This window comes from Archocentrus centrarchus, chromosome 21 (assembly GCF_007364275.1).
Source record: "Archocentrus centrarchus isolate MPI-CPG fArcCen1 chromosome 21, fArcCen1, whole genome shotgun sequence".
Taxonomy (NCBI): Eukaryota; Metazoa; Chordata; class Actinopteri; order Cichliformes; family Cichlidae; genus Archocentrus; species Archocentrus centrarchus.
In genome coordinates, this window is record NC_044366.1 from 7,386,101 (window position 1) to 7,409,034 (window position 22,934).

At 39.2% G+C, this 22,934-nt stretch overlaps 1 pseudogene; it reads right to left on the bottom strand.

Moving 5' to 3' along the window:
• Positions 1–20,355, bottom strand: part of LOC115800620 (uncharacterized) — a 29,765-nt pseudogene extending 9,410 nt beyond the window's left edge.
• Positions 20,356–22,934: the final 2,579 nt, after the last annotated feature.

A 22,934-nucleotide genomic window follows, 5' to 3' on the forward strand; every position in this document is an offset into this window, starting at 1 on the left:
ATACAGTTTACTGCTCATGCACTCTGCATGTTGCATTCAGCTAATTTATCTCTGACTTTGACCTTCGGTCCTCCTGCTCTGCATCAAGTATTACATTGTACAGCAAATACATCGATTGATTATATGTGAAGATGTTTTTTTCAGAAAGAATTCTGTCACTATGCACCGGCCAGTGTATTCATTCTTTGTAAGAATGTCCCAGGTTGTTAATTTGCTCTCTCTCTCTCTCTCTCACCCTAAAGGTTTATTTTGGTTTTTCAGTCTAACAAGATTCTTCTTCACATGCATCAGCATGTCTTAGGAATTCATATTGAGAGTTCCAGTGAAAAGTGCTGTCTTTTCACTGGAACTCTGGAAGTAGTGATTCTTGTGACTGGTGGATGGGTGGTTGGATGTTGTGTCTTCATGTCACAAGCTCATCTGCCCGACGAGCTAAAAATGGCTGTAAACAGTTAATACTATACTTTTGTGAAGCCCCTTAAAGTAAAGCTGAAAGTCTGCCCTTCATTAAAAAAAAAAAATAAAAATTTTTGATTTGACAACTTATCCAACTTGGAGTCACAAGAGGCCAGAGTCTATTCCAGCTGTTACAGAGCATAAGAAAACCACACACGCTCACATCAACAGCATGTTACAGGGTGTGCATGTAAACACCACACAGAAAGGACGCGAGATTCAAACCAGGAACCTTCTTAATGTTACTAACCACTTCACTACCCCCAAAATACTAATACTAGTTGAAAATGTGAAATAGTCTCATCACATAATTTGTTGAGTAAAGCAGCTCTGATTCTCAGCACACGCAGCACCGTACTCTGTTTTAATACTTTACCTTGTTAAGCCAGTGAACCTTCTCTACATCAGCGAATTGCACCTTTAGGGGGGGAAAAAAGCATTAAAGTTAGAAGTGGGTCTGTAAGCATAATTTCAGCTGTGCAGCTCATTGGCATACATGATGGTGTTATGGAATCTGGATTGGTGTGATAATTATACACCCTCCGGATTTTTAAATGTTTTTTGAACAACATTACTGACAAGTGGTGCCGGGCACCACAAACATTTCACTCCAAACATCGAGTCACCGAGATAACACATACAGTAAGCTCCTGCTGTCCATGCTGGCCATCTTTCGTGCAAATCTTGTATGAATGGGAATGCAAGATTTGCTGTGATATTGTTTAACAAACAAGTAAACAAACAAACCGCGTAAAAAGGAACTCAAATAACAGAGGGAAAAGAAGGGGATATTTGCCGTCCGACACATTTGAGTACATTTATTAATAAAAACAGTTTTTGTTGAGGCTCACCAAAAGTTTTTCTCAGCATCAAAACTGTGGACTGTAACAGAGGAAGTTTACATACCCAGGATGCCATTTGTAAGGCACTTTTCAGCTCGGTTTTGATCGCTTGCTTTTCATTGTCCGCTAACTTGATGGCTGAGGTGATCCGGACGTCTTTCCACTGGCGATTTTTCTTCCAGTAGATGAACATAAAGACGCACAGCAGCAGCCAGCTGATATTGATGCCCAGATAACCTAACAGATACACGGGGTAGAAGACGAACACCGCTCTCCTGCAGAAGAGCAGGAACTCTATTAAAATGCGGTTGACTGCCGAGGCGCTCAGATTCTCCGCGAACTGGATGCTGTTGGTCGGTTCTGGTCCGGCAAAAGCCATCTGGTCAACCGGACACCTCCCGAGGACCTGGTTCAGAAAAGCTACTTCTGATCAGGGCATGAACAAACTTCTGTTCCGCGAATTTCATTTCGTTTTATTTCATTTTCATTTACAGAGTAGACAAACCAGTCTTCCACTGCGGTCTTAGCAGCCCTATCCCCCACCCCTGCTTTAACAGTGATGAAGTTTAACAAATCCAGACACAGATCCAGTGAACCTGACTTTAATGCACTTGTTCAAGGTCAAAACAGCATAGATATCTCTCACTGAACAAGAAAAAAGAACTACAATTATGTAATTAAACGGCAAATAACACCATCACTTGTATAAAGTCAAAAGCCTTTGAAATTCTGCTAAACACAAAGTTTGTTCACAGTTGTTGATGGAGGGATAGATTTGTTTTGAACATTTAGTAGAAAATAGAAGAGTACAATTTATATACATGTAAATTCAACAAAAGAAAATAACCAATATATGAATCTGTATATAAGTAACTCAGCTTTTATGCTCGAAAAAAGTATAAACCTTTATGACCCTATACCTCTCCTTCCGGTCTAATGAATGATAATATTCATCTTACTTTCTAATGACCTACAAATGGCCCATATACCCATACCCATGCATTTGTGCCTGCACACTGATATACATAGAGTGCATATATTTGCATATATTTATACACATGTACATAGATATACACTCATACACACATACATGTACACATACATTCGATATGAACCTCCTAATACCATATTTGACTGTTTTTGAAGTATACATAATTGTTGCAGTGCAATTTTGTGTGTGTTACCGTTAGGGATGGCACGATACCACTTTTTTATGTCCGATACCGATATTTTACATTTGGATATCGGCCGATACCGATATAAATCCGATATTTAAAATTGATCAAGGCATTTAAAAACATTAAAAAAAAAAAAAAAGAAGTCAACAGTCTCTCACACAACAAAATCAAAGTCTTTTAGTTGTCCCACATGCAAGACTAAGGACCAGGGCGGGCAGAGCTTTTTAGGCAGTGGCACCAAAGCTCTGGAACTGTTTACCACTCCAGCTCCATTTAGCTGACTCTGTGGCGTCATTTAAAAAATAGTTGAAAACTTTTCTGTTTAACCAGGCTTTCTGGTTTCTGACTTTATTTTTATTTTTTATTTTAATATAGTAATGTTATGTTTTTCAACATAGTGTTTTCTGGGGGTGGGGGGGGTGTGATATTGTGTTTTAATCATTGTACAGCGCTTTTCTTTCTGTGAAAAACGCTATATAAATAAACTTTACTTACTTACAACAATAACTATCACCTGAATCCTGTTGCTTCTATGTGAGAAGCATGTTGCAAATTTCATTAGGGCTGCAACTATCAATTATTTTAGCAATTGTGTATTCTATTTATATTGATTACCCAAGTAACTGGATAAGAAATACTTTTTTTCATATTAACAGTTCATCTGCATATTTTAACTTCCGTACTGCAGTTTTTCCCTGTGTGAAACAAACAGGGTGGATGGAGCAGCTACAAAGTTCTCTTTTCTTCACTTACTGATCAGGTGGTTGATGAAGGATCTCCAGCTGTTTCCCAGTAAAGGTTTATGGAGGTTACAGGGACGAAAAGGCTTCTTTTGGACACTAGAAAAACATTTCCTTCTGCTCCATCAGAGCGCACCGGCTCCGCCTCTTTCCGCTTGTGCAGACAGACTGCACGTAAATCAGCTGACTGCTGCTGTTGCGTCATCAGTGTTCACGTGAAAAACTAGGGGCTGCGTGCGCAATCTTGTAATGCTTTATATTTACAAGCATTCTCCTAAATACGTTTCTACTGCAGGTCTATATTTAGTCACAAATCAGGGATTAAAGTATCAAAAATATTTTGACGGGGAAGGGGTTCTTCCGGTACCGGACGGTCACCAGTGCTAATAGCTGCGCTCGCTAGCAGTATGTCCGGGAGCTGAAGTAGAGAAAAAAATAACAGCTGATTCTCAGCACAGCGAGCACAACACACAAACAAGGCAGAGAGCGGTGGAGGCGGAAAAACATGTCAGCGATGATCGCTCAGTGTCAAAGGGAATCCGTCGCAGCGACGGAGGATCTGAGGGGGTTGTTTTCTAACTCCTGATCCCCCACTCCATTCCAGTAGGTGGCGGTAATCCAGCTCTAAGCTGGTTTGGTCAACCGCAAACCCACAAGAAGAAGAAGACGACTGATCCCTGTAATGCAGCTAATGTGAGCGAAAACGTTATTTAGTGTATCGGATTACATTTTTTTTATTTCTTTCCGATATCCGATCCAGTAATTTAGGCCAGTATCGGACTGATACCGATACTGAATATCGGATCGGCGCATCCCTAGTTACCGTACAACACTAAAGAGTAATATATATATATATATATATATATATATATATATATATATATATATATATATATATAAAGAGCACAGTAGAGTATATGCAGTGATTTATGATTCAACAGATGCTTTCCTTCACTCAAAATTGAAATGATTCTTGATTGTACATGTTTTATTTGAGGTTTCCAGCTGATTTGTGGTTTAATTTCTTACCAAGAAATTTAACATACTCAGTTTTAGTGTTATTTATCATCACATTTACATCCATGTCTGTCCCAAATGTCCAAATATCATGCTAGTTTAGCTCAAATTTAGTGATAATTTGTTTTTATCAAACCATCTTTTTGGTTTAGTCATTTTTTGTGTGGTGACCTCCAAAAGCTGATGTAAATTAATATTTGTATCATCCACAAATTAAATGAACCGCAGTGTATCTAATGCTCTACATATGTCAAGATTAAGCATTTTGGACCCAATACTGACCCCTGTGGGACTCCACAAGCAATGTTCAAAGATTTTGATTGACATTTTCCCATCTTCAAAACTGTTTTCTGTTGTTTAAAGAACTTTTCATCCAGTCCAGTGCCACCCCTGTAATACTGTACCTTTCCAACTTATCAGGTAATATCCAGTAGTCAATTTTGTTTAAAACTTTCTTCAAATTGATAAAAACTCAAGTTGTATACTTTCTTTGATCAATACAACTTATATTTTCTTCAATTAATGCCATGGATGTTGAGCTGTTTGATCAAAATCCATATTGACTGTCTGTTAATATTTTATGTTTAGCTATAAATGTATCCAGTTTATTGATGCAGAGTTTTTCCAGTGTTTTGGAAACTGAGAGAAACAGGCCTGTAATACGTGAAGTGGTGTCTGTCTCCAGATTTGTACAAAGGTACAGCTTTAGCAATTTTCATTTTGTTTGGAAATCTACCACCTTCTAAAGATGGCAGGGTTTTGTAATCTCTTCATTATTATTATTGTTTAAAATTTTCATATCAATGTCATCCCAATCTGATGAGATTTTGTTCTGAACTACATCAATTATTTAATTTTTTTTCTACTGTTGTAAGAAAAATGTAATTAGGATTTTTTACTATTTCCTTTGCTCTTTTCCCCAAAGCAGTAATGTTAACAGCCAGGTCTGGTCTGAGACAAAAGATTTATTAGAATTATCAACTACCGTATTCATGTTATCAATATTCAGTTCATTAAGGGTGAGATACTGAGAGTAGTTAAAGTGACTAAAAGTATTTCTAATAATACTATGTAATGTATCTCCCTTTATTTTTTATTAATAACTAATAATTTACTGTAATGTTCCTTTTTAGATATACTTAATAGATATTCTTGTACTTTTTATATCTGTTCTGCTTCTTTAGTTCTACATTTGGAAATTCTCTGTATAGGGTATTTACACTGTTTTATTGTCTGTATCATTGGTAAATATTGTATGTTCCACAGTGAGTTCTGATCCTGCTAGGTCTAGTTATTTTTGGATATACGCTCATACTATACATCTGTAGAACGGTTCATCTGTGAGATGACAGCAGGCTTTACAGGTGCTGTTAAAAATGAATTCCTGGGTCAGTTATGGGGAGTGTTGGTTAGATAAAACGTTGACATTTTTACAATGCCTGTTTCACATTTTCATAGCCTAATTGTAGCACTGACTGTTGCTAGTAACAGTTTATAAAGAGATACAATTAATATTGAGCAGAACTGAGTTCAGCTTATTGGTGCATCCCTCCACAACAGTCCCAGCTTCTCATGTGTCAGAGAGATTGAGCTGGAAAGGATGTGCAGCAGTTAGGGTGTAAGGACAGAGAAGGAAATGTACTAAGAAGTGAAGAGAGCGTGCTGAGAAGATGCACGGAGCTGATGCATGAAGAAAATGAAAGCATGTGGAGGACAGATGGAAGACAGTTAATGATTCATGAAGTGCAAAAATTAGTAAGAAAGAAGTGAGAACAGCTCTGGAGAAAATAAAGAGAGGAAAGGCGTTTGGTTCAGATGACATGGAAATATGGAGATGTCTCAGAGAGAGGGTAGTGGACTTTTTAACCAGTTTCACACACTTCTGGAGAGTGAGAGTTTAAATTTTGTTGTTATATAAATAACAATGACAAAGAATCTTTATACTTATCTTTATGAAAGAATCCCTGAGGAATGGAAAAGCGTACTGGGACTGATTTTCAAGAACAAGCCTGATGTGCAGAGCGGTCATGACTGCAGAGAGATAAAGGTGATGATCCTTACCATGAAGCTATGAGAAAGAGTTGTTGAATCTAGGCTCAAAAGAGGTGACAGAGCACTAGCTTAGCTCACCAAGTAGAGCAGGCATCCCATATGCTGTTAGGCTATTGCAGAGTCCAGGGTTTGAATCTGCCCTGAGGCCAGTTACTGCATGTCTCTCTCCTTTCTTTCTTCCTTTATAGCAGCTCATTTACAGGTAATTATTGCATTCCATTATTACATCAGTAGCAGGGCACTATGAGAGTTGTTTAGGTTAATGTTTATTTATAAAACTGTTTCCACAGAAATAGTCGTAAAGTGCATTACAGTAAGGTTAATAAATATGAGGAATAATTATAATTAAATAGAAAACTAAAAGAAAACTGTTAATATATGTAAAAGGATCAAATAAAACATAATAAATTAGTTAATATCAATAAGAATCACAAGAGAAAGTGTGGTTGAGTCAGCTAATTGTAGCTTAAGTGGTAGACTATCCCCACAGAGTGAAAGGCTCTGTCTACTTTAGTCTTCAGTCTCACTTGAGGAACAACTAATAAATTCAGAGCCTGCACTCAAAGACTCCAAGCAGCAATAATAAGAAGCTGAGATAAATAGTCTGAAGCTTTTTCTTTTAGTGCTCTGAAAATGTGAACATTTCAAAAATTCTAAAATCTAATGGGAGACTAAAATAGGATCCGTTAGTATAACAAATTAGTAATTTGACTGCAGCATTTTCTATAGCTGGTAAATAGAGCATTACAGTAATCTAAGCATGAGGTTACAAACACATGAATAAATTTTTTAAAGTTCAGCCGAGGAGACTATAGCTCATAATTTAGAATGTTCCTTGAAAGAAAAAGGGAATGTGAAATAGATTTTACATGAAAGTCAAAGAGGAATCAAATATTACACCAAGAAGAAATAGCATGAATTATCTTTTAGTGTAGTTCAGGGGGAGGTACAATCAAGGCCTCAGGTGCCGTTTACACGAAGCCGTTTTCACTGGAAACGGTGTCGTTTTGATGTGTTTCAGCCTTTCGTTTACACGATGGCGTTTCAGAAACGATCTGCGTTTACACGAGGACACGTGAAACGCTGGAAACGATGAAAACGATGTAGTTCCCATGCCAGGCCACAAGTTGGCGTTGGTTTTCTCTTTGCAAAGTTTGTTTATGCAAGACGCGCATGCGTGGGGTGACAGTAGGTAGTGCGGCAAATTGTTCATTACTTACAAAACGGCCAATGTGAGAGGTTTTGTGTGGACTGACGATGAGGTTGGATCGCTGGTGCACACAACGCTGAATTACAAAACGGTAAAAACACAAGAAAAGCATAAGAAGCACTCGTGAATCCGCGAGTACTGTTTATCAATTTGCGCATGCGCGACAAACTGTGGCCGTCGAAACCATAGTACGCATGTGCGAGTCGAGCGTTTTCAAATCACCCCGGTTTCAAGTGTTTACGCGAGAACGCAAGCCGGTGCGTTTCTGAAACGCTCCACTCTGGACCCCGTTTCTGAAACACATTGTTTTCACTCTGTTGTCGTGTAAACGGAAGGGCGAAACGCATCAAAACGACGCCGTTTCAAAATGAAAACGGTTTCGTGTAAACGGCACCTCAGTCTTGTTGGAAGGTAATTGTTGGGAGACTAATCTGGGATAATCACTGAACTAGGGTGGGTGGCTTATCGAGCTGGTGAGGCTTAAAAGACAATGAGTGCTGAATGTCACTGGCATAAAAGTGATGAGAAATGTCAGAAAAAAGGTTGGATGGTGCCAGCTAAAGGAAGAATGTAGAAAGAAAACAATAATGGACCCAGGATTCTCCAACTAGTCTCCAACTATGTCAAAACCTTCCTAACTTAATAGTCAAAGATAAAAGCCTGAGAAAACTCATCCAGATTTGTTTACAGTCATCTTGAAAGAGCTACAAGATATAGAAGATGATTTTCTTTTGTGCCTGTGATCATAGCATTAATTATAGCCACTATTAAAAATCAGTTTTCAGCTACTTCTGAAAAACAAAACAAAAATAAAACAAAAAAAAAAACTCCGATCTGCAGTGTTTAGAAAAACTAAGGAACATGCGTCTCTCCAAGCATCACGTCTGCAACTGTCCCCTGCAGTGGCCGATGAGGTGACTTTGAAGTTGCAGTAAGTTTTTTCTGAGTTCCACTTGCTAGATGGATTTCTTCAGCCCAGTTAGTGTGAGCTTGTACCTTCAGAGAAAAGAAATGTGAAATATTCATATGACTGTATCAGCAACCACACGTTTCATGTCAGGGTCCATGCCCTCCAACCAGCTTTGAGTCAGTTATTTAAAAAACATCTTGCAATCAACAAAGAAATGGCTACTGGTCGCATTTGGTGCAGAAAGTTAAGGAAGACCAGTACCTCTCATATCCATGAAATATAATGCTGTTTATTTAGAAAAGAAAAAAAAAACAAATGGAAAAATCCTGCCACTTCTTAGTACCTCAAAAATTACACATTGCATTTATTGTTTAACCAGTTAGATAACCCTTACTTGACAGCAGCAATAGTTCAAAAAGTTAAAAACAAACAAACAAAAAAAACTACTGTTGGACAGAGCCACCAGGCACCATAGCTGTTTGACTGTAAAACAATAAAACAAGGAAACAAAAGGAAAAGGAAAGGAAATAAAATGATTTAAACTCAGAAGACTCAACTCTGTGTTTACAAAACACCAGAATTTATTCAGATCTTGTTTTAAACTGGAGTGTCACATAAGTCATGTTAAATAGAGAAACCTGGCCTCTTACCATGCTGTCATCCCTTTGACTAGATCCAGCTGTGAAAGATCTATTATTACCTGTGGAATGAAGCAAAACATCTATTAATTATACAGAATAAACTGCATTAAATGTAAACAGCCAAAAGGGAAGGAAACAAAAACAAAACAAAGGAACAAAAAAGAGCCAAAGCTGAAAAATCAAAGGTTCTATATTTTTCTTACAAATGACTAATAGCATAAACAGCTTTTTAAAGCTGGTGTCAGGAACAAAATTCATAGTTTTTAAGGGGCAGCATCAGGGATGAGGACACAGTTTTGTAAAGATTTGAAAAAGATTATCTTTGTTACAATTTTAATGATACCAGTAAGGATACTGTACTGTTTTTACCCACTTATCCAATTCAGAGTTGTGAGGTGGGGGGGCCTGGAGCCCATCCTGGCTGCCATACGGCAAGACACGGGGTACATCCTGAACAAGTCACTAGTGTGTCACAGGGCTAACACAGAGCGACAGACAATTCACACTCATTCACACCTATGGACAATTTAGAGTCATCAGTTAACCTAACCCCACTAACTGCATGTCGGACTGTGGGAGGAAGCTGGAGTGCCCGAGGAGAACCCCCCACAGACACAGGGAGAACATGCAAACACAAAGGTCAGATGGTGGATTCAAACCCAGGACCTTCTTTCTGTGAGGCAGCAGTGCTAACCACCACATCACATGCTGCTAATGGGTATGTGTTTTTTTTTTGTTTTTTTTTTTTTTCAAAAGCAAATATCATAATTATCATAAAAAATATTTTTACAAATGAAAATAGTTTTATTATTTTTAAGGGATTAATATAATTTACCCACAAGTAGCATTACCTACCGAGCCAATGTTCTTTCTCTCTTTCGAGAGCAGCATCTTGTTATTTTTCACTGAGGCATACAACTTCCTCGTTTGTGCTTCGCTGAGTGACACATCAAACTCAAACCTATGAGGAAAGAATTGGTAGAAAAATGAAAAGAAAGTTACATTGTGCACAAACTATAAAAATGGTCTCCTCTTCCTTTTTTTTTTTAGATCAAATGGGATATGTGGAATGAGTGTATTAAGCTTACTTTTCTTTGAAGACAGGATCGACCGTCCTCTTCTTGACATGTGTCTTCTTGCGATGCTTACAGTTTTGGTTGGGGAGCAGATACAGGCGGACATAAGAGTCTGTGCCATTCTCACTGCAGGGGAACAAGTTCCTGTGTGGAGGAGGCCACAGGTTTTAAAATAAAACAGTTTTTGTGCAGCTTGTTAGAAAAGGATTTTAATGCCACACTCAGCAAGTAGCTAAATTCTTGATCATTATTAGTGCTGCTTGATTTTTGAGACATACCTGCAACTGTTAACAAAGACCACGAGTTTGGTCCTCATGGTGGCATATCGTACAGACAGTGCAATCTCTCCAAATAAACCCTGATGATTCCTAATGGCCCTATACAGATACAAATAAAAATGCAATTGTCACTATTTTTTCTTTCTGGAATTTTTTTCTAAAATGCAGAATCTCACTCAGTTCAGGATGTCTGTAAAAAGGTTAAAAGTCTGCATTAAAGGACTGAAAAGGACACAGAGGAGAAAGTCTCACTCTGGATAAGAGGCTCCATTTAAGAGGTCAAAACATGATGAAGCGATGGAGTTCTCTGACAGCAGGCCGTGACAGTTGAATTGATGCAGGTTTGCTGATGAAGAAGATGACTTCCAGTTGTCAGATGCCTGGAAGGAGCTGCGGTGTTGAGCTAAATAACCTTCATTCAGTGAAGCAGCCCCTAGGTTTGGAGTAGAGGCAGCAGGGATACTGTTGGAGGAAACTGTGTGAGAGGAGGATGGAGCATTGGAGGGACTGGAGCCTGGAGGACTGAGGACAGTCTTGGGTGGAGGCTCTTCCAAAGTAAGAATCTGTGTGGGATTGAAGACACAGGTAATGTCACTGACCTTAAACTCATGAGTTAAGACAGAGCTGATTTTATTTTATTTCATCAATTTTATTGATACAGTTGATTAGCTTTGTATGCCCACCCTGAGAGTGGCCTTCAGCTTGATCTGGCTGTTTGCTCCGGAGCGCTCCAGCTGGAAGTGCTGGTCTAGAGTCAGGTCGGCGGTGTTGAGGAAGTGACTGAGGGGCAAGTTGAGAACACCAAGTGGATTTTTCTTTTCAGGCTCTTTGACCTGAACCACATGAACAAAAAGAATATATAAAACAGGGATTAGAATAACCTCATGAGGAGATCTGATGGAAAATGTACGTTTGGTCCCCTTGTTTTCGAGTTTCCACTAGAAATGCAAACTTTTGAAATATTTTAAGGAATGGCTGGTTTATATTCAGCAGGATACCCACATAATAAAAGCTGTATGGATAGCCTATCTGAGTCAAGGCTGTAAAAAAAAAGTGTGGGATAACACCTTTTTTATGTTAGTGGGGATATGGTTAGGTTATTACATCAAAGATTTTTTTTTTTTTTTTTTTTACAAACAGTATGTGATAAATGACAAACCTGAACAATGAGCCGCTGTGCACTGACATTATGGACAAAGAAGGTGAAACCCTCCTCCCAGACTGGATCTGTGGAAGCATGCACAACCTGTGGAAAGAGTGCATCCAGTTAGCACGACACTGTGCTGCGTGGTTGTAACTTCAATGGTAGCCACTCACCTATTTTAACTCATATTTGGATTCAGCACATCAAAATGAATAGAAACAGCACATTTTACAGTATCTATGAAGCGGAGAAACTGACCAGCAATTTTCAGTTTGTACACTGAAAAATAAACCAAAGAGAATATAAACTTTTTAAAAGGGGAAACTGTGCATCAGCAATACCTTGCTTTTCTTAATGTCACTGTCCATGGAAATTTCAACAAAGGAGTTGGGACAGGCTCTTCTCTTTGTGAGCTGAAAACAAATCAAATCAGTGAGGCAGTGAGAACATCAGTCAGTCTCTATTCCAGTTTAAAACTCCTGTTAACTGAGTCTGTGTCTGTCAGTCAATGCCCACATTAAAACCAGAAATAACACCTAGTTATAAACCTCTGCCAGCCAGGTAAGTTTACACCCATGCCATCATTTCAGCCTGTTATTTGTAGGAAATTATTTATCATAATTAGGATATGAATGCTTTGGTTATGGACAAAAATATGTTTTATGAAGTCTCAGTGAGCTTTTATCTTTGACCAACAAATCAGTTCATCCTTGAATCCTGGTGAACATTTTGGATTTTTTATACAGATTTTTGGGGTGTTGCAACATACTGATATTGAAGATTATTGTGATAATTAAAAATCAAATATCAGTATCAACTACTCTCCCCTTAACTTTTGGATTTCAGGCTAATGAAACTGCATTTTCACCTTATGGCCAGCAGAGGGCAATCAGAGGCAAAACCTCTGCAGGCAGAAGTTTGACAGGTCTGTGTGAAAATATGTTCCTTAAATTATTCTCACAGTTTGATTACAAATGCTTAAATTGCAAGATAGATGAGATTTACACATATTTGTCTGAAATTATAAAAAGAACTGTGAATTATAGCAAAATTGGAAATATCAGTGTATCTGGTTTAAAAACATTTAATAAATTCCTCAAAAACTTCAAGAGTATGTTTACTTTCTGCATTTTTCTTTATGCTGGGAAACATAACCTGAACATGGGTCAGTTTATGGAGGAACTACACAGCCACATAAAATGACAGCCATGCACCAGGCAAACGGGAAAGGCCAGCTTTTACAGATACGCAACCTCTAGAATGCTGACAGAAAGCTTCTGATCTGGCTGAGACATCAAGATACAAAAGCATGATCGACTGCAGGGAAAGAAATGCTAACTAAGTACCAAATAAAGACAGCAATTATCGTTGGTTATGAGCTGCAAACTCAAATGCGTAGCTGCTACATCTTTCAAATTTTGGAGGATTTTGATGTTAGAAATAAAAGCAATTTAAAAATACCACTAAAATCTCAATTGTCTTAATTGGACTAGTTAAGGTTTTATTAAGGTCTACAAAGTTCAGTTTGATACAGAGCCCCCTGCATGCTTGGCTGCCCCTATTATTTGAGCTAATATAGCACATCAGTGCCAAATGTTCTAAAATTGGTAGCCAATCAAATTACAAACAAAAATCATACAAAATCATAATGGCCAGATGCAACAATGCTACTTTTGATGATCTGCTTCATGGGCATTTTTCTGTATATTTGCATCACTGTCTTACAACAACAACAGGGAATTAGAAGATACTTACTGGTAGCTCTGTGGCATTGTACAGATACACTGCAAGCATAGCAGAGGCAAGGCCGTCAGTGGACTGAAAGAAAGTGTTGTGAGAGGGAATAAGCTGGACACTGAGCCACATACAGCTGCAGCTTATTGTTCAAAGTGAAATAATAACATTCTGATATTAGGCTGTAGAAACACTGGGCTGCTGTACCTCCTTCATCAGACTGGTGTCAGTCTGAAGGGAAAGCCACTGGAGCTTAAGATGAACTTCACCGTGCTGCACCCCGTCCACAGGAAACCACTGCAAGGGCATAGTTCAAAAGATTTAGTCAATGCAAAACTAGTGAAAATTGTAACAAAAGCACAAGCATTTTGTAAATAAAAAAAATCCTGCAATGTCCTCTAGCACAGAAATGTTATTAGTTTATTTAGTGACAAAAAAAAAAATGTTCACCTGATCCATTTGTTTCTCCTTCTTCACATCTCCAAAATCAAGTTTAAATCTACATCAGACAGCAAATGTGTGATAATGTGTTCAGCAATGCCTCAGAACTCATAGCTTTTTAAATATATTTTAATATAGTACTTTAATCACTTTCATTGCTAAGTAATCACACCAATACAGTTTTCATATCATTACATTTAAAAAAAAATAAAAATTCCATCCTGTTTACATTCAAATCTTTATGAATGTGTATTGATATTGACTGCAACGCCTCACAGCAAGAAGGTTCCTGGTTCAAACCTAGGCTGGGGCCTTTCTGTGTGGAGTTTGCATGTTTTCCCTGTGCCTGTGCGCATCTCCTCTGGGTACTCTGGCTGCTGAGGAAGCTAAAGTGTTTGAAGTGTATAGAATAGAGCACTGTATGAATGTATGGTTAAAATGTAACTTGGAGTCTAAATAGCTTGGGTGAGTATGGTTGTGTATGACCATAACTACCAAAGCACCATACTGAGTAATGGTCAGTAAAACTAGAAAAGAGCTGTGCAAATACAAGTATGCAACATGAATTTATGACCAGAAATGCAATCTGCTAATCACTGAATAATAAAATCACAACACCAAAAAACTGGGTCCTAAGTTGCATCTGCTAATTTGAGAAATCTGCTGATGATTAATAGCAGATGCTGCCCACAGAGTTTGGCCAAAATGCAAAAACTATGCCATCTACCTTCCAATAAAATCATCTTTATCTTTGCCCTCATCATACAGCTCCAGCTCCAGCTCTTGCCCCGGGGCTTCGTGGACAATAAACTGCACGAATAAAGAAAACAAGGAAGTTTTAAAATGTCTTTCAAGCAGTTTTAACAAAGGTTTACTGAATGTGATTTCTAAAAACCTTAATGAAAAAGTTGTAGCAGGTTACATATGGAAACTGGGATATTAGATACAAGTGTCTTATATAGCAGGATGCACCCAGGATTAAAGGATATGAAAAACAATCAGAATTAGAGCAAATGTTTAGGGACAAAAAAAACAAACAAACAAAAAAACAAAACGCAGAATCAAACATAAATCCTATTATTGAAATCAAAGTACAGTTCAGTGTATTTGCGTTACCCTACCTCATACACTTCATTCCATTTTGGGTGCAAATTCTCTTTGATTGTCTTGCTTTTGAAACGTATGTTGCCCACTCTCAGTGTGGCGTAGGGGTCTGATCTGCCTTTCACTAAACTCTTCATGTATGTGTTCGTGGCCACCAGATCTCTGGCCTCCAGCAAATGGACCCTCACCACGCCCTAAGGAGAAAAGCATTCACATTAACAATACAGTCACTGTTCATTTAACAAGTAAAGATAAATTAAAAGAGCAAAATGCTAACAGTAGCCAAAACAAAATTTTAAATGTTAATACCTTTTTATTTTTGTAGTGTTTGTTTTATTTTAAGATGTGCAGTCCTACTTAGGTGCAGGTTACAAGAGGAAAATAATTGGGCGAATCGGACAAAAGTGTTTTACATACACGAGGAAGTGGGAACCTCATCTGGTCCATTTTGACCTGGTCTATAAGAGGAATACACATGCGGTTGGGCAACACCATGAGAGAAGCAATAGCATCCACGATGGTCTCCTCAGACAGCGAACTGTAAGGTGAATGATGACATGAGGGAGGACAGCAACCAAACAACTAAATACCCTGTAATAAAAGGATTCCTTTTAAAAACAGTCTTTCTGACCTTAAGCCAGGGAAACTCAAAAGGTTTGGCATGCCAGTCCAGTTCACATGTAGTGTCTGAGAGAAATTATTAGAGTTTTAAATCTTACTAATGACAATTCCACTTTTCACAATGAGACACTGAGAAAATCTGTGACCACTTACAGGACGGCGAATGAAGAAAAAGGTGACTCCTCCCACCAGCGGTGCTTGACCAATGAAAGGCTCTAAAATGACCCTCATCATCCCCTGAAGCTGGAAGATTAAGAGCAAGTTTTACATGAACAGTAAACATGTGATACAGATGATGGAGAGAAAACACGGAAGAAGGAGATGCTCACTTTAAGTCCTTTCACACCAGCTGTGATTGCCGTGTTCACATCAGCACGGATGACCACGTCACCGTCATAACTGCAGAGTCAACTGTGCTGGTTAAATATAAATGATGGCAAGAGAAAACAGCATGCATACTACTAGGAATTTAAATTGAAAAATGTGTTTGACCAACCATATATTCATGTCCAGAATCACTTCCTTATGACCCACTTCATGTGTGTATGCTCTTATTCCTGTGACCTTGAGAGGCTGAAAATAGGGAAACAATTAAAGAACCTCACTGAGCCACAACATAATACCTGCTGGTGTTTTAAACAACACATTTCCAATGAATAAATGCCACTGAATATTAAGGTGGTCTTAAAATTAAAAGACAAATTAAATGGGGCACAAATCAAAGCAACTCACTTTGTATCCAAAGTGGATCTTTGTAAAAGTGAATGCTTTGAGCGCAGAACTGGAGGCCCTGATGGACGACTGGATGTTTTCTCTGAGCAGCTTCTCCATGTACATCCCAAAAAAAGGCCACGCCTGCTCCAGCACCTGAACACCACAAAAACAACACTTGAACAAACCGTGATTGAACACCTTGGTCACAGAGTAAATGGAATCTTGCGCTCTTAAATGAGGTGAACACTAAAAGGCTTAATCTATCAAATGACTTATTTAGGTTTTCAAAATTATAACTTCTTTGTAAGATATTTTTAATAATACAGTTTACATTTCAGGCATCTGCATTACATTGAATTCAAATACTGGCCATCCAACCTCAGCCATTATAATGTTGGTACTTGTGTATTCTTGAACATCAAGCCCTTAACCAGAGCCAAAAATCAAAAACACATTTTTTTTTTTTTTTAAATAGCAGATTGAACCCTGAAATTGACATTTATATCACAGAAAGACAGACAACTACACACACACACACTCACGTCCACACCTGCAGCCAAGTTAGAATCATCAATTAACCTAACATTCATATCACAGGGTCTAAACGGACTGATCCTTACATAGCACCTTGCTACTTAGTTTGGGAACTCAAAGCGATTCCTACTCCAATTCATCCAGTCAGACATTCACACAGAGCTTTTATCCATGCCTAAGCACTTTTTAATCAAACATTCACACACTCACCCGCTGATGGGCAAGTTGGAGATCAGTCTCTTGCTTATTAACCACTACACTACAGAAAAACTATGCTAATATTAATCTTTGAATCGTTGAAATCTTGCCACCAGATACACTACTGTGTAAAAGTCTTGAGCCACCCCTTATTTCTGAATGATCTTGCTAGGAAAATGGGAAAGAGTTGCAGTGATCAAACACGTAAACATATATGGAAATACAGTATACTGGGCAAAAACAGAGTTTGAACAATGAAATTGTCTTATGTATAGACACAACACTGGTTCATCCCTTGAGTTAGGTTCTTTTTTTATACTGGAATGATATACACTGATCAAGTAAACATTATGACCACTGACTGGTGAAGTAAATAATATTATCTCTTCATCATAGTACCTGTTAGTGGGTGGCATAATTAGGGAGCAAGTGAACATTTTGTTCTGTGAGAAGCAGGAAAAATGGGCATGCTTAAAGATTTGAGTGAATCTCATCATGTAGCTGACAAGACATCTGGGTGAGAGCATCTCCAAAATTGCAGCTCTTGTGAGATGTTCCCAGTCTGCTGTGGTCAGTATCTATTAAAAGTTAACCAAGGAAGGAAAAGTGGTAAACCAGCGACAGAGTCATGGGTGGCCAAGACTCACTGATGCACGTGGGGAGCGAAGGCTGACCCATGTGCTCCGATCCAACAAATGAGCTCCTGTAGCTGAAACTACCAAAAAAGTTAATGACCCCTGGTCACCACTGAAAGCGCCAACATTGGACCTGCGAATATCAGAACTGGACCATGGAGCAATGGGAGAAGGTGGCCTGGTCTGATGAATCACATTTTCTTTTACATCATGTAGATGGCTCGGCGCATGTGTGTAGCTTACCTGGGGAACACCTGGCAACGGGATGCACTGTGGGAAGAAAGCAAGCCGGTGGAGGCAGTGTGATACTATGGGCAATACTCTGCTGGGAAACCTTGGGTCCTGCCAGCCATGTGGACGTTATTTTGGCACGTACCATCTACCTAAGCAATGTTGCAGCCATGTACACTTTTTTATGGAAATGGTATTCCCTGAAGGCTGTGGCCTCTTTCAGCAAGACAGTGAGCCCCCACCACAAAGCAAAAATGGTTCAGGAATGGTTTGAGGAGCACAACAAGCAGTTTGAGGTGTTTAAGGTGTTTCCTCCACATTCCCCAGATCTCAATCCAATCGAGCATCTGTGGCATGTGCTGGACAAACAAACCCGATCCATGGAGGCCCCATCTCGCAACTTACAGGACTTAAAGGTGTCCCTGTGGTTTTTGGCTCTAAGCCGCAGATCCTTTAAGTGGCTTAACAAACACAGAAATACATTCCTCTGAAAACGGCCAGCTAAAAGCTGGACTAAAAATGAGGGAAAAAGCAGCCATTGTCCAAAGAACTCTGAAGAACTATTGATTATGAATACTTAAACTAGTTTGTTTTTGTTTTTAAATCCCAGCTTGCCCTCCAAGCTCAGGTCCTCCACCAGAGGCCTGGGAGCTTGAGGGTCCTGGACAGTTTCTTAACTGTTCTCAGGACTGCGCCCTTCTGGACAGAGATCTCGGATGTCGTTCCTGTTGGAGCAGTTCTCCCACTTTGGGGGTCACTGCCCCGAATGTTCAGATTATTACGGAGACCACTGTTACCTTCACTTTCCATATCCTCTCTAGCTCTTCTCTGAGCCCTTGGTATTTATCAATCTTCTCATGTTCTTTCTTTGGGATGCTGCCACCACTTGCTATTGCAACTATCACTATGGCTTTCCTCTGTTGTTGGTTAGCCATCATCAGTTTGTCCGTCTGCATCTGGAAGCCCTACAAGATTTTAGCTCCGTCATGTTCGACCACCCGTGGGGGTGTGTCCCATTTTTACCTCGGAACTTCCAGGTCATACTTGGCACCGATGTTCTTGTATACTATGCCAGCCACTTGGTTATGGCATTCCATGTATGCCCTGTCTGCTAGCATCTTGCACCCTGCTGTTATGTGCTAGATTGTCTCAGGGGCATCTCTGCACAGCCTGCACTTGGGGTCCTGCCTGGTGCCTGATCTTTGTCATTTCATCCTGGATAGTGGTTCTGACACTCACTAGTCCTCTGCCTCCTTCATTCTGCTCAGTGTGCAGTCTCAGGGTGCTTTATTCCATATTGTTGGACTGCTAATGGCGCAAGCAGTCTTTAACAAGAGCAAAGCAAAAATAGTAGTAAATTAGTCTTAAAAAAAGATATCTCCCTTCACAAAAAAATCTATTTTGCTGGGACCCTACGTGATTTTACCTTCCGATCAGGTAAGTTAACTTTAATATTGTACCTTGTTAAGCCAGTGAACCTTCTCTACATCAGAGGATTCCACCTTTGGGACAGAAAAAGAAGTTACAGTTACAAGTGCATCTGGATGAATTCAAACTTGCATTTTAGCTTTAAAACCATAAAGTCTGTCATTATCAGCAGCATATTTTTTTCTTGGTCATGCACACAGATAAGCCCATAGAACACAAACTGGAGCCATCAGTAAAATCTAATCTATTTGCACATCCCCTGTACGTGCTGAATTCCCCTGACATTACTAGAAACCTCTCTTATTTTCTCTTCCCTTCCTTCCCTTCCCATGAGTCACCCAAATGCATTTGCTGCCAGGCTGCTCAAATGGTCTAAAGCAAAATCAGGATACACATATTGTCCCAAGATGCCCATCAACTGTCCTATTTTGTATGTGTATTTATACATTACATACCCAGGATGCCATTTGTAAGTCCTTTTTCAGCTCGGTGTTGATCACTTGCATTTCACTGTTCACTAAGTCAATGGCTGATCCGATCCGGGCATCTTTCCACTGGCGGTTTTTCTTCCAGTAAGTCAGAATAAACATACACAGCAGCACCCAGCTGATACTGAGGCCCAGATAACCTGTCAGGTACACGGGGTAGAAAATGACCATGGCTCTTCCGCAGTAAATCAGGAACTCCACTAATATGTGACTAATAGCCGAGTAACTGAGCTTTTCCATGGTGATCGATGGGGTCTCCCTGGGCCCAACTCCCTGAGCCGGACCACTTGGACACATTGGTCCAGTGGATGCCGTTGAGTTGGACTCCCACTGAGGACCCACTTCTGAACGTTCAGCAAACCTATTTAGGATCAGCGCCTGAACAAGTGTTGGTTTAAAGGAGTAGACAAACCTGTCTATCGCACTCACCCAGTCTTAACGGTAGTCGTAAAAGCTTCCGTGTTTTAAACTTCTCAAATGCAGGTAGGTGGACGTGGGGGAATGTAGAGAATGCATTCAGCTAAAATGAATTTCACCTTAAACATAATTGTAAAAAAAAAAATCATGTGTGGCTATGTGTGCAGCTTTTGTACATATATTTTCATTTTAAAAGTTTTAACATTCAGATTCTGTGTACCATACCTTATTGTGCAATTCAGAAGAATTACATTTAAAATAGTATCTTTCTGATGCAGTCTGTCCTGCAGATGGAGTCAAAGTGTAAATCAGAGGTTCTCATTTGAATAAAGCTCTGAGTGAATGAGCTGTGATTTCAATAAGTAATGCTCTCAAACTGTGAGTCACCTTATGAGGGGTGACAATTATTAAAGGAAAATACTGAAGGAAATTAAATTAAACTAAATATGAATTTTTAAGGTAAATTACACAAATAAGAATGTGGTCATTCTATCATGCTCACTTTCTTGGTAATTGCCAATACTGTAAATTTAGATTAGCTGTGATATAAAGTGGGTGTTGGTCTAATAAATTTGTGGTGGTGGTGTGTGTGTGTGTGTGTGTGTGTGTTCTCAAACTTGGAGTTTGAGGGTTCTGCACAGTACCTTAAGAGTTCCTAGGACTGGACTCTTCTGGACAGAGACCTCTGATTTTGTGTCTAGAGTCACTCTTCCAGTTTCTAGGTTGCAGCTCCTAATCACTGGGACCACTTTGGACTTTACCTTCCACCTACCTCCAGTTGCTCCTTCAGTCTCAGGTACTTCCTTGTTTTCTTGTGCTCCTTCTATCTGATGTTGTCTGCTGGGAATGCCAGATCCATCACAACTGCAGTCTTCTGCTCCTTGTCAACCTCCACTATGTCTGACAGACAAAGAACTGATTGTCTGTCTGGAACTTGAAGTCTCACAAAACCTTAGTCTTGTTCTTCTCAACCACCTTTGGCAATGTCTCCCATTGGGACAAGGAGCCTTCTAACCCATATGCAGCACAGGTTTTCCTGTACACTATCCTAATCACTTGGTTGTCCCTCTCAGTGTGTCTCAACTTGCATCTTACATCCTGCTATGTGTTGGATAGTCTCAGGTGCTCTTTTGCAGTCTGCATCTTGAGTCCTGTCAGCTGTGGTGGACTTCTGCCTCCATGGATCTGGTGCTTATGTTCTTATGCTGCCATGATAAGAACGTCTGTGCTGTCCTTTAAGCTGGCCTTTTCTAGCTACTCGTTTTCTTAATGTCAGCCACTTCTATTTATCAATGGTACATCCCCATAAAGGGGCTTAGTCTTCCACTTTACTTATAGTCTGTCTAGTACTAGTACTAGTTTGGTATCTCATCTCAGGGACCATCTTCCTGATGTATTTATAGATGCTCCATGTTTTCTTCTAGATTATGGCTCTGATGCTCACTAGTTCTTGCCCTCCCCATTTCCTTTGCTCATTGGCCCTCAGGGTGCTGGACTTTGGGTGGAGACCTCCATGCATTGTGAGAAGTTCCTGTGTCTTGAGATCAGTGGCACCTTTATCCTCCTGTAGCCAGCTTATTATTCAAGATGGTTATCTGATGAGCGGTAGGGCGTATGCATTGATAGCTCTGATCTTATTATTACCACTGAACTGGGTTCTCAGCACCTGCCTTACGTTCTGCAGGTATTTGACAGAAGGCTGGATGAGAGGTAACAGTAGAAATACAAGAAATAAAGACATGCAAGGAAAAGATAAATGGAGGGGTCAATGTATAAAGGTGCATAAACAGAATATTAAAGATGCATATTAAAATGATAAAGCCTATGAAAATGCCTATATTTTTACATCCAATTCAGTGAGTTTTTTTAAGTCAAAAAAGATAACTGAAAACCTAGTGGAGTGAACCCACATTTGGGTGGAGGAAACAAACAGTGAAACTAAATGAAAACTAAAAATAAGTGTGAATAAAAACGCTGAATTGTTTCACAATAAGGCTGAAGAATTTATAAGCGCAGTGCACTAACACCGCTTTATTTTACTGAAAAGTGTCATCATTTGACTTAAAAACCTTTTGGTTGTGGTCATACAACAATGTCTTCTGTTCATTAAAATTTTTTGGTTTAATGGACGCCATGTTCTGACAATCAAAAGCAAAAAGCTTTTAGAATAATTTAAAAAATAAAATAAAAAAATCGACTGAGATATGGCAATTCTAATGAAAGTGACTTTCACCTTTTTTGTCCCACACATTGCATTACAGAAGTGCATAATTAAGGCCGGGTCCTTATGCATAATCCTTTGTAGTTCGTTCATTAGTCATCAGAATAATACTAAACTTTGGCCCTGTTTTTTTTTTTTTTTTTTTTTCTTGGTGTGGCAAATCATCTGAGCTTATCAAAACTGCTGAAACATATGGGGATTGTTGTAAAATTCAGGCTTCCCTGGAAACCAATGTTGGGTAACACCCGCATACAATAACACCTGATTCACATTTGTAAGCGTTTGCACATACTCAGATATTGATGCAATTATTTTTGGAAGCATAAAACTTAGAGATATATGCCGTGATAGTGCTGAAGTGATGCAAACTGTCAGCAATCTCATTCATATTTCCCTGAATGTTTGCAGCGCCATCTCAGTCCAAATACACAGACACGGATCGTAAATACGAAACAAAGGCACCGATTCAGTGAAGAAAACAGCTTAGAAAAGTATTTTGTATCATTAAAAACTTCCTGTATCAGCGCCTTACCTTTGAATTTCACCGGATTTGCGGGTACCTAACGATGCTGCAGACATACTTTAACCGATCTAACGGCATTCTGGAGTACAGTTTACTCACAG